At 34.4% G+C, this 14168-nt stretch overlaps 1 protein-coding gene across 1 annotated transcript in view; it reads left to right on the top strand.

The window, feature by feature from the left end:
* LOC129763263 (lutropin-choriogonadotropic hormone receptor) overlaps positions 1 to 14168 on the top strand; it is a 105914-nt gene that overhangs the window by 59667 nt on the left and 32079 nt on the right. The gene's annotated exons all lie outside the window — the stretch shown is intronic.

Genomic DNA, 14168 nt, shown 5'->3' with positions numbered 1-14168 from the left:
GCAAATGAAATTTGTTTCTGCCCGTTTTCAACATATTTGGTTTACATAAGCCATGCGCGATTCGAAGCCACACCACTTCTCGTTTGGCGGTCATCCAAGAGCGTCGAGCGGAAGAGGATTGTTTCTTGTCAGGTGAAGGAAAAGTATGGTATAGATTTCTTTCCACAAGGGCCCTTCTCAGGGTTAGAGGCGAAATCCAATAATAGTATAGAATGAGAACACAGATGCGAATAAGCTGAGTTCCTTTCCACATAACGAGCGGTTATCATTCATACCTAATGCTGAATTCACACACATAGACACACAGCTCGATACAAGGAGAGGAAGCCCTCTGTATCGAGGTGTGCTACGACAAAGACGAGCAGCATACGAGAATTTGTTGTGCTAGTGCGGGTATGGAAGAGTATCCAGAATTTTGGAATATATATATATATATATATATATATATATATATATATATATATATATATATATATATATATATATATATATATATATATATATATACACTGCATTTATTAAATAAACATATAGTTCATGAAAGTATGCTTCCAAATTCCAGCAAGGTAACGTTACTGTTGCATGTTGTGGGGTTCGATCACATGTGTTGATCCAAATAAACGATAAGATCTGATATCGAAGGCTACTGAAGTCTACTGAAGTAATAAAAAATTAATTTGCAAAAAAGATATTACAAAAATTTCGATGCATTCTGAAATAATATTCGAAGTGATAAACAGGTGGATTGAATAATATAATTCCGCAGTTCTACGTCAAAAACTGCGGTCGTGTCCTAGATACAACCCATTACCATTTTTTTATCGCTATCGTTGCTAACTAATCGTCATTTCGTCGAAAAAAGCAATCAATGTGGTTCAATGAGGAATAATTGACCGATCCATTATTTTTGGCTTCCCTGTTAACATGTTTTGACGTAGGATTACGTCTTTCGGGAGCATATGGGGGTACAAATTGAAAATCGAAAATCGAGCAAATCGTGACAATTGTCCAATTTAAAACGCTTATTGCTCAGTTATTTCACGATGGATTGCAGAGATTTTTGCGTAAATCAATTTCGGCACTCCATAACAAATATTGAATAAAATAATATATGTCATGGTTAGACTCATTGAACAATTGAAAAATCTTAACCCCTATCTTTACGGAAATACCCACTTCTGATTGATCGAAATTGACGACACATGCGGCGACTCATGTACATACAGTTGTTGGTCAGTTATTTCCTGATGGATTTACGAGATATTTGCATCAATCGATCTGAGCAATCCATAACAATTCATTACAATGGATTAAATAATATAAGATATGAAACTAACTATCAAACAATCGAAAAATTTCCAAACGGAAATACCTCGTTCTGATTGGTCGAAATTGAAGATACGGAAAAATCGGCATTGCAAATACATCAAAGTAAAGGGAACGTTTGTTCTCACCAAAGTGTGTTTCCTAACAGAGGCATCTAAACCAAGCTGCCTGGAGGAAATCGGCATTGCAAATACATGAAAGCAGGGGGAGCTTTTGTTTCCCGACATGTTTTGCTTAACAGAGATTTCAAATTCAAGGTATCTGTGGGAAAACAGCATATAAATACCCTCGTGGTCGATAGTTTAACAAATGACGCGCACAAATGGATAGTGCTCATTGTGACTAGCGTGGGCATTGTTGATAGCATACGTGCTGGCGAATAAGTTGGGAGCGATGAACGTGTGTTTGTTTTATGTTCGTTCCAATAAGAATCTCTCGATGGATTGATTGAAGAATGTTTTAATGAATTGAATAGAACTTATGTTTGATAAAATATAAATAAAATTTAAATTTGGAACTTATATGTTGGTTGCTTCGTGAAATTTCATACCAATGACCGATCATGCATTGTCAAACTTTTAGCACAAGTGTAAGTGTAAAATTGTATATGGTAGCGGTTGTGTTAAAATGACTTGAAATATGAAACGATTTTTTCCTCTCAAGGAAAGTTCATGCGACGAGAAAAATTGGAAAAATGAAGGAGTTCCGCGTTCCGTTGGGTTTAACGCGAAAATAAAAAAGGGGTTGAATAAACAATCAGAAAGTAAAAATTAAACATGAAATTACCTTTTCCATTTCAAATATATTTTCTCTATAATAAAGTAACCTTTTTTCTCTGGTGGGCGGCTTTCATCATATCTCATTCCACTTTGGCATCTTCTATCGTGATACGCACCATCCAATAACTAATCACCATCCTTCTATCATCATCACTCGATTGTGAACCAACAATACCTAACAACCAGACAAAACGGAGTTTAACAATGTAATTCCTCCAACATATCCAAAACAACAAATAGCCTAACGGAATCCTCCGTCAACTGTGCGGTCGTGTCTCGGACACAACCCTCCTGCGACTTTTTGCCAATAAGACAGTCTTGGTGTCAATTAGCCTAATGAGCCGTTCCGTTACAGACGAAGTTTTATTGGCTCTGTGAGAATCAATTATGTATTTTATGGGAAATACTTCGGTCCCAGATTGTCTGCGATCGTTATAGCAACGGTATAGACAGATCCATCCTGAGCGGTCTGAGAAAAAAAAACGAAAATCGCAAATTACATTCACATCCACCTATTTCATTAAAGCCTATTAAAGGCTTTTTCGGTCTCGTTCATTTGACAAAGGCTATATGTTTGTTACTCCCTAACTGGAACACGTGTCAGCAATCCATAGGAATAGGTTCTTCTTCTTTCTCGCCATGCTAGGAAGTTACCATTAATACCCGAGGAATGTTCTTCTTCGTTATTCACAAAAGAAGTGATATCCGATTTATAATTTGTCAATTAATTGGAAAATATCGATTCTTCTTCGCTTCTCTCACAAACCATCTTGAACAGTAATGGTATTCAAAATTGATTTTTGTCATATTAAGCATGGTTATTTTGTTGGGGAATTCAGTATCACCAGTAGCTATAAAACGTAGTTTTCGCTACACAATTTGAAAACACAAACTTTTTTATATGGTGAATAGAGATCAAAAAGAAGAAGAGACCAAAAGTATCCCCAAGAAAATAACTACACAGCAATTCCAAATGAAATCGTCCTAAAAATGCAGATTTTAAAAACTTGTATTTTTGATTCCAATGAAAGTGTGTATTCCGTTTGGGTTGGAGGAAATATGAGTTTTTCACAGCAATTGGGAATTTTTTGACTCAAGCGTAACTTTTGAAAAGGGCGTATCGATTTTAGTAAGAGAAATGTTTGATAATTTATATCTCAAAAACTATGAGTCGTACCGAAATAGTGTGTTAGAAAGAGTTATAGAGTATTGATGGTTGAATATGAAAAAAAATGTACACTGAGAAAAAAAAATTAGTACTCTTTTTTTAATTACAAAATAAAAATTCAATTTGCAATATCCAAAATACGTATTTTTTAATTTTTTTAAATTTTTTCATACAAAATAGAAGTCATGCAGAGAATTTAAAAAATGGGCCCACGATGGTAAAACTCTTTTTGACGAACTTTGTGGAACATCTAATTTTTAGGAATTTTCGAAACTTCGAATTTTTGTATGTTAACAATCATTTTTAGCCACAAATTATGAATCCTGATGTGATTTAAAACAATAAAGGTTATTATCAATCTCCTTCTAAATGTAGCCATTCTCGAAATATTTAAAAAAATATTTCTAATTTATTGTCTTTTTTATAGTAAATAATCCCTTTTAATATGTTTGTCGTATTATACATGACATGAAATTTTATGAATTTTCTTATAATTTCCAACAACTTTTCCAAATACATCATCATGGTTCATTTTTTGACTCAAGCGTATTTTTTGAAAAGGGCGTATCGATTTGAGTAAGAGAAATCTTTGATAATGTATATCTCAAAAAATATGAGTCGTACCGAAATAGTGTGTTAGAAAGAGTTATAGAGTATTGTTGGCTTAATTTGAAAAGAAATATACACTGAGAAGAAAAATTAGTACTCTTTTTTTTATTTACAAAATAAAATTTTAATTTGTGATATCAAAAAATGTGTATTTTTTATATTTTTTTCGTTTTTTTCATATAAAATAGAAGTCATGTAGAAAATTTAAAAAAAGGGTCCAAGATGGTAAAACTATTATTGACGAACTTTGTGGAAACTCGAATTTTTAGGAATTTTCGAAACTTCTAGTTTTTGTATGTTAGCAGTCATTTTTAATCACAAATTATGAATCCTGATGTGATTTAAAACAAGAAAGGTAAATATCAATCTCCTTCTAAATGCAGCCATTCTCGAGATGTTTTGAAACATATTTCTGATTTATTGTCTTTTTGATAGTAAATAGGTCCTTTAAATATGTTTGTCGTGTTATACCATCATGTTCATGAGATTTTATGAATTCGCTTATAATTTCCAACAACTTTTCCAAAAACATCGTTATGGTAAAGATATATGTTTAGGAGTTTTGTTACGAAACATTCGAAGACATGTGGGTTAATACAAAACGTAGCGAAACTAAAAAATCTTTTTTATCTTAATACAAACTTCAATCAATCAAAAAAATTGTTGGAAATTATAAGAAAATTCATAAAATTTCATGAACATGACGGTATAACACGACAAACATATTAAAAGAGATTATTTACTATAAAAAAGATTATAAATTAGAAATATTTTTTTGAATATTTCGAGAATGGTTGCATTTAGATGGAGATTGATACTATCCTTTTTTGTTTTAAATCACATCAGAATTCATAATTTGTGGCTAAGATTGATAGCTAACATACAAAAATTCGAAGTTGCGAAAATTCCTAAAAATTCGATGTTCCACAAATTTCGTCAAAAATAGTTTTACCATCTTGGGCCCATGTTTTAAATTTTCTACATGACTTCTGTTTTATATGAAAAAATTGAAGAAAATATAAAAATATACACATTTTTTGAAATCGCAAATTTAAATTTTATTTTTGTAAATAAAAAAGAGTACTAATTTTTCTTCTCAATGTATATTTTTTTCAAATTAAGCCAACAATACTCTATAAGTCTTTCTAACACACAATTTCGGTACGACTATTATTTTTTGAGATAAAATTATCAAAGATTATTCTTACTCGAATCGATACGCCCTTTTCAAAAGTTACGCTTGAGTCAAAAAATGAAAAGTTGTTGGAAATAATAAGCACATTCATAAAATTTCATGAACGTGACGGTATAACACGACAAACATATTAAAAGGGATTATCTATATATATATATAAAAATGGATTTCTGTCTGTCTGTCTGATTCTTATGGACTCAGAAACTACTGAACCGATCAACATGAAAATTGGTATGTGGGGGTTTTTGGGGTCGGGGAAGGTTTTCGTGATAGTTTGAGACCCCTCCCCCCTCTCTAAGAGGGGGCTGCCATACAAACGAAACACAAATTCCTGCATTACTCGAGAATTAATCAAGCAAATGAAACCAAATTTAGCTCATTGAGATTTTTGGAAGCAATAAATGTTTCTATGGTAGTTAGGCTCTAAATCCCCCCCCCCCCCTCTCTAATGGGGGGAATGTCATACAAATGAAACAAAAATTTCTGCATTTCTCGAGTATTATTCAAGCAAATGAAACAAAATTAGGCATATGGAGATTTTAGGGTGCAATAAATGTTTCTATGGTGGTTAGACTCTCCATCCCCCTCTTTAAGGGGGCTGCCATACAAATGAAACACAAATTTCTGCATAATCCGAAAACTCATCAAGCACACGGACACGAAACGTTTCCATGGTGAATAGTCACAAACACAAACTGAACTAAATTTGGCATGTGGAGGTTTTAGGGGGCGAGAAACATTTATAAACTGGTTCAACACTCATCCCATCTTTCTGAGGGGGGGGGGTAAATGTTTCTATGATGGTATGACACCCCTCCCTCCTCTGGAATGGAGAGGGGGTCCCATAAAAATATAACACATATTTCAACCAAAAATATTCCGACCAAACATGACAATTGAAAATTTTTGGGAAACTCTGAAGGAAAAAGGGAAAATTCGGAAAATTAAATTCCCATATTGTCTACAATTACATAGTGACAAGTGCTGTTAGTCCATTTGATGTTTTGTTAGAAATACTAGGAATTTTAGTAATAATTGTAAAAGGTAAATTCAACGGGATCGATTAGAAGATCAATCAATGAACAGTTCTGCGATTGGACCCATGAACTTGCTCATAGTAAGAAAACGTGAATGTTTGAAGGTATTGATAACAAAAAACAAATGTTGGGCGGGACGAAGTTTGCCGGGTCTGCTAGTTTACTATAAAAAAGACAATAAATTAGAAATATTTTTTAAAATATTTCGATAATGGCTACATTTAGAAGGTGATTGATAATAACCTTTTTTGTTTTAAATCACATCAGGATTCATAATTTGTGGCTAAAAATGATTGTTAACATACAAAAATTCGAAGTTTCGAAAATTCCTAAAAATTCGATGTTCCACAAAGTTCGTCAAAAATAGTTTTACCATCTTGGGCCCATTTTTTAAATTTTCTACATGACTTCTATTTTGTATGAAAAAAATAAAAATAAAATTAAAGGAATACGTATTTTGGATATTGAAAATTGAATTTTTATTTTGTAAATAAAAAAAGAGTACTATTTTTTTTCTCAGTGTACATTTTTTTCATATTCAACCATCAATGCTCTATAACTCTTTCTAAGACACTATTTCGGTACGACTCATAGTTTTTGAGATATAAATTATCAAAGATTTCTCTCACTCAAATCGATACGCCCTTTTCAAAAGTTACGCTTGAGTCAAAAAATTCCCAATTGCTGTGGAAAACTCATATTTCCTCTAGCCCAAACGGAATACACACTTTCATTCGAATCAAAAATACTCATGTTTTGTCATTTGTCGATTTCATTTGGAATTACTCTACAATTCCTATCTATGCCACGCACAACATATAGCATTTGATGGAAGGAGGAAAATGGGAGTGGGAAGGGGATGGCAGTGGGATTAGAATGCATATTTGATTTTTCCGCGCTGTCAGTTGCGAACAAACTACATTCTGTTAAATATATACCGGCTATTTGTAATTGTAAATCTTCCGCTGAACATTTTATTTTTTTTAAATTGTACTACTGTTAGTGGCCTTAATATAAATTTTGAGCGCGATCTGTCACCTGTGTTTGCTTACAGTGTCATTGAGAACAAGTTATATTTTTTTTGCTCGGCAATCTTCGATATGGATAATTTTTTTGGTTAAATATATTGTGAGAAATTTTGTGTTGCAAACAAAATTTCTTGTGCCGAAACGTTGAAAATGTATCAGAATACATTTGGTGACTTAACTATGTCGGAAACATGGTATAATGCATTCGAAGACTGCGATGAACGATTTGCCAATATGAAGACGACCATCCACCTCTTCAACTGATGAGAACATCGACAAAATAAAAGGAATTGGAAATCTTGGAAATCTTGAAAATGCTTGGAAATCACCATTTGAGTTAGAGAGCTAGCCCGGGAATTGAAGATTTCTCACGAAACCGTTCGTCATATTTTGGTTGAGCATGTTGGGCATGAGGAAAGTCCCAAAAAGAGTGCCAAAAGAACTCAATTTTCTTCGAGATCGAGAATATTTTCATCGCAATCGAGTGGCTGAAGACATGCTTGAACGATCGTATTCTGATCCAACGATCATCCAACGCAAAATTAATCTCCAGATGTGGCCCCATGTGGCTTTTTCCTATTTCCGAAACTAAAATTGCCGCTTCGTGGGACCCGTTTGAAGAGCATTGAAGACATACAAAACAAATTCGCTGCGTGAACTGAAACCTATTCCTGAATACAACTCTAAAAAGTGTTTGAATGAATTGAATGTACGTTGGAAAAAATGTGTTGCTTCAGGAGGAGCTTATTCTGATGGCGATAATATGAATTTAGATGACAAATAAAGCATTTTCTTTAAAAAACACAAATTGCCGGTATATATTTGACGGAATGTACAGTCGATTGAAAATAATTCTACGTACGTATTACAATACATGAAATTTCAACAATTGAAAATTGTCAAGCATTATTCAAACGAAAATTCCATGTTAGGATTGGTCTCAATTTACCATGCAGCCGTATAAATGCTGTTTCCGTATTCTAGTGTAGAGGATTTCGGACTTTTTATTGAGCTCTGAACAAATAAAATAAATTATATTCTCACTATTATTTTTTATTATTATTTGTGTATTAATCTTCTTAGAATATCAAAATGATTAAACGGAAAAAATATATTTACAATATGTGCCCTGGAGAAAAAAACAATTTGATTGCAGGTTTTTTTTATGGCGATTACATTTTCTTAGAAACAGTCATTTAATTTTCAAAATAATTTTATGTTGGTTCATGCGATAGAGAGACGTATAACGATTTATTCACATTTCTAAACAGCGAGCAATCAACAGGACATGTTAATTTTGAAAATTAATTTGAAAAATTTATAAAAAAAAAATTGTAATGGGTTGTATCTAGGACACGACCGCAGTTTTCGACGTAGAACTACATAATTATGTTATTCAATCCATTTGTTTATCACTTCGAATATTATTTCAGAATGCATCGAAATTTTTGTAATAACTTTTTAGCTATTTATTTTTTTATTACTTTAGTAGAATCGAAAGAGTCGAGTAGAGTCGAAAGCTATCAGCATTTCTCGTTTATTTGGTTGAACTCGCATCAGACTTCCTCCTTCCCGCTCAGATATCGATCACAAACTATGAACCCTTTTGCTCCTATATTCCGCTTGAGCACTGATCGAACCCCACAACTGGCAACAGTAAGGTTACCCTGCTGGAATATGAAAGCATATTTTCATGAAATATACGTTTATCTAAAAAAAAAGCAGTGTATATCTATATTCCAAAATTCTGGATACTCTTCCATATCCGCACTAGCACAAAAAAAAATCGTATACTGCTATTCTTTGTCGCAGCACACCTTGATAAAGAGGGCTTCCTCTCCTTGTTTGGAGCTGCGTGTGTATGTGTGTGAAATCATCATTAGGCATGAATGATATCCGCTCGTTGTGTTATGCTAGCTCACTCGTATCTGTGTTTTCATTTTATTCTATTTTTGTTTTTCGCCCCTAGCCCTGAGAAGGGCTCTTGTGGAAAGAAACTCTATTCCATACTCCTCCTTCACCTGTCAAAAAACAATCCTCTCCGGCTCGACACTCTGCCATGCTGCTTCGATGATCACCAAACGAGAAGTGGCGTGGTTTCAAGGAAGGAAGCTTTTGTATTATAGAGACTTTAAACTTTTTTACTCTACTCCTGCACTACACCTCCACCCTCATTGCCTTGATCCCTCCCCGTCCAGCTCGTCCAGCAACGTGTTGTCCAGTCGGTGTCCACGCAACGAATGGTGGTTCCATATCGCGGATGGCTTATTTAAACCAAATATGTTGAAAACGAACAGAAAAGAATATATCAGTTGCTCGTTATAGACGGCTCTGTTCGGGAGTGCACACAAATCGACAGAACAGATGTGTGGGAAAATGAGTATGCTTCCCGTTTGTACTGTATAGTATAGCACTGTATAGTATATCAAACAAATTTTAGAGAATTTCCCATTCCATTGGTTATCATAATTTGTTCGCTGTGAAAATAGTTATTAACGCTAACTTTATTTTACAAAAACGTGACCTGTTTTCTGACTAGGCACCCTTCCTTAAAGACGTAGTTCAACGTCAAAAATTTGTTCCTTCGCGAATCGTTTGCGCAGCCCAGTGCAAGTGTTTAGTTTGCTTACATTACAACTCCACTGCATAGAAATATGAATGAGAAGCAACATATATGTTTTTTTTTATTTAGCTTGCCCTGTAATTTGTATCTTTGTATGTTTGTAACATGTTTGTCTGTAGCGCTTTACCATATTAAAAAGAATTTCAACCCCTTCTTGTTGACCGATTGATCTGAAATTTGGATCACACCTTTATCTCTGCAATCATTATAAAACTGCGTATTTCATGATTTGAAAAATCCAAGGTGGCGGCCGCTACAAAATGGCGGATTACATATTTTTCCAAACCCCATCAATATTGGGTATCAAATGAAAGAGCTTGACTAGTAGAACACCGTTATTCATGAGGTATGCAAATCCAAAATGGCCGCCACCACAAAATGGCGGATTACATATTTTCTCAAAACCAATTGAAGGGACTTGACCAGCAGATCACAGCTATTTATGGAAAAACTGAAATCCAAGATGGCCGCTGTAACAAAATAGCCAATTACTTTTTTTAACAGTTTCATTCAACTTGACCTGTTTGTATGTTTGTAGGGTTGCCTCAGATTAAAAAAATTGGCCCCGTTCCTGTGACTAATTGATCTGAAATGTGGAACAATTTTTATGGCAGCTGTCATTATAATTAAATTAAATTTGCCTGCCGGTAAAAAATTACTAGGACTTGACTTGGAGAACACACTACATTATGAACAACATAAATTCAATAAGGTGTATGTATTTTTTTTAATCCCCTCAATATCGGTATCGAACGAGATGATTTGTCTAATAGTATACAATACATCATCAAAATATTCCGAGCAAAATTAGGTAAGAAATAAAAATTAAAAAACAGGAAGTGGGTTATATCTATGGTATAACCGCAAGGGTGACGTAGGACTATCGTTGATTTAGAGATCATTTGTATGAAGTTGAATCTGAATTCATTCTGAATGAATGAATATTTGGAGAACTTCGAAAACGAGAGCGTTACGTTGGAGGCACAAGGTTTTATGCATCCAATATTGGATACGGAAATATCCTACTGATGGGGAAGAATAATCTTCAGAAGCTATCCTGTTGATTGCGATTGATTGAAAAATCACAAAACCTAATGTATTTGGTCACAGTGTTACATGGATAGAAAACATTAAAATAAACTCTTTCATATGAATGTAATTTTAAATTCCCAGAGGAACTGGCAGATTATTTTCAGTAACGATTAGATATTTCCACATTTTCCTCGATACTGGAAGCCCACCAGTGGTTAATGCTAACTCGATAACCATCTGTTAATAGCACTTGATTGAAACATATTCGGTCACAGTGTTACATGGATAGAAAACATTCAAATAAACTCTTTCACATGAATGTATTTTTAAATTCCTAGAGGAACTGGCAGATTATTCTCCGGATCTTTCTCGATCCAAACGGAAAGAATTCCGTGCGTGTATGTGTGTGTGTGTGTGTAGCGGCTGCTTCGAGATCTTCCCGGGGAACCGTTTGTAGCATCACTCTTCTCCTGATGGATTCCCTTCTGGCCTAAGGTGCACAAACAGGCTCTTGGTGACACCGTTCATCCGCGCTTTCATGATAAATGAAGAGCTTCACCACAACAGCGACAACATGCTCCAATCGCTGTTCAATTAGAACTGAGTGGATTTCCGAGCGGCGCTCGCTTATATACCGATTGGTGATTTCAATAGCCTATTTTGAAAGCAAATTTAAGACTATTGAAACAAGTTTTTGGATCAGAAAGTAACAAGTATAGAACGCGTAGACATTTTATCTTTCGAATGAAGTGTTTATCATACCATTTCGTTCAGTTGTTTAGGAGCTATTAACACTCAAAATCTCGGTCTCCGGCGTAACGCTTTCGTTTTCGAAACTTTGATTTTACACCCCGGTATAGAAATGAAAGACGTAGTCCTACGTCAAAAAAGTTGAATGGTTTTATTGCAGAGAAGTATACTTATCATACAGATAATGTACTAAAAACTAGAAAATAAAAAAAGTATTTTCGTTTTATCGTGGGGTATATGATTAAACAACTAACTGTGAATAATGGAAATCTGACGTGCCCCACGATTTTATTTTAGTCTTATCATTGCCCTAGATTAATGAAGGAAGGGATGTGTTAACGACTAACTGCTATTTGCCTGATTATTTTCTAGCTTTTAGTACATTAAACCGTTTAAAATAAAACATTTTTTTATTTTTTTTTATTTTTGTCGATGTGTGATTACTCCGTCCGTCAGTACGAATATATACTTTTCGTATTTTCAGCTTTTGTGTCGCTCTAGACACCGAGTCGTCTACAGTACAAGTGAATGCTGAGAGTTAGTATGGCAATTTTCGAATTTATTTTTGATTGTTTTGTGAATCGTTTGCGCGTCACCATAAAAATGGGGACACATTATATATCTCAAGGACGAAAAAACAAATGTTTCTGAGATTTTGGTATACTATGTGAACAATTTTCAGCTTTTTCGACAATTTTCGAAAATTGGCATATTGGGAAAATAGCTGATTTTCTAGAACTATGCACTTATGAATTGTGCACTCTAAGGGCGAAATGAAAAAAAATACCTGTCTGGAATTTTTCGAAACGGAATAAAATCAATATTAGAACATTTTTTATAGATCTTCTTTTCATAGAATTACTGTTTAACAAAAAAAAAAAAAAAAATTAGAATTTTGTATACCAAATTCAATACATACTTAAAATGTATAATACCAAAACCAGGGTTTTCTGTATTATTTTAGGTGAACTACTGAAATTTCGAAAATATTACAAGTACTCATTTTGACATTCTCCCGTGGCCGAGTGGTTAGTGACCCACATTGTCACGGGTGTTCGGGTTTGATTGCCGTTCTAGTCGGGGGGATTTCTCATCTAAGAAATTTCTTCAGAATACTTTCCAGGCATGTCGTTTGGCATAAGAAATCTGAGCTAAGTACAACTGACAAAGATGACGCAAGTAAACGTTGAGACGGCGAAAGTTTTATTGGGAACGTTAGGGCCATTCAAGAAAAGGACTCATTTTGTCAGGATCATTTTTACTACAGTGATAGACATTCGTTTAGCCGCACTTGAAAAAAAATTTAAACACTTACAAAACAACTAGGAATGTTCTTTTTATCGGGATTCTTTATGCTGTAGTGATAGTATATTTAAGTCACTTTTATTGAAAGGACGTGCGTCACAATCACACACACACACACACACACACACAAGGCGGCATCGGTGGATATAAACATTCAAACGTCGTTTTTTTCCCGAGACATACGTTTAGCCGCAGGGTATAAAAATAGAGTTTTCGTATAATCACCAAGCCTTTATCTGTGTTATTAAAAAAAACTTGGGAATGTTCAATTTACAAGATAAATATTACATGTGCAACGTAAGAAGTTGGTCAGATTAGTGATTTACGTAGAATTTAAAGGAATGGCGAAAGGTATTCTATTGACGGAAGAGGGGCGGAAAATGGTCCGGACTGTTACAGTTGCTATTGGTACAATTTAAGTCAACGGCATGTCGTGCGATCGAAGCGAAACTTTGGGGGCGGAAGTTTGACAGTGCGGGGAGCCGTTTCCTATCACAGCAAGCTTCTCATTTGTTTCATTTTCACCCGAATGAACTCCGAAAAGTATCTTCATTTACTGGAGGACGTTTTGATTGGCCATATTGAGAATAACGCTACCGAGGATGTCGTTTTTTCAGCAGGATTATGCATAGATCCAAGTTTCCAAGCAATCGAAGGCATGGTTTGCCGAGAAGGACATTCCGCTTCTTGAATGACCTGCTGGCAGTCGATTGCAATCCCATAGAGAACCTATGGAGAATCTTGGCCGAGATGGTCTATGCGAACGGATGACAATTTGACAACATTTCCAGTCTCAAGACAGTAATTCAGAAGTGTTGGGCTATAATCAATATGGCAACACTTTAAAAGCTGTCTGACTCGATGCCAAATCGAGTTTTCAAAGTGATCCGAAATGGAGGTGGACATACTAAATAATAGCTACCGATTGGACTCGAAATTTGCCGCACAAAATTTTTTTTATTGAAATTTTAGGATGCGGCTAAACGAATGTCCACCCTGATTCCACATATTTGAATTACTTAGAAAACAAAAAGTGAATTTATACTTTTTTTAGAATGAATTCGATGAAAATAAACAATAATCGTCTTTTATGAGCAAAACTGTACAAAGAATTGACTTATTTTTAAAATTTTTTAGGAAAAATAGGGTGCGGCTAAACGAATGTCTACCACTGTATTCTACGTTATTCGTTATTTCATATATCGATACATAGTAAATCTCTTCATTTAAAACCCTCGATGCCGCTCTTTGCTCCAGCTTGTTTCGGTCAAGTTTAGTTTATTGTAAATCCCAGATTCTTGAAAATTTGATCTCTT

Source organism: Toxorhynchites rutilus, chromosome 1 (assembly GCF_029784135.1).
Source record: "Toxorhynchites rutilus septentrionalis strain SRP chromosome 1, ASM2978413v1, whole genome shotgun sequence".
In the NCBI taxonomy this organism is placed as follows: domain Eukaryota; kingdom Metazoa; phylum Arthropoda; class Insecta; order Diptera; family Culicidae; genus Toxorhynchites; species Toxorhynchites rutilus.
The sequence above is the reverse complement of the archived record's forward strand: the minus strand, read 5'-3'. Positions and strand labels throughout refer to the sequence as shown.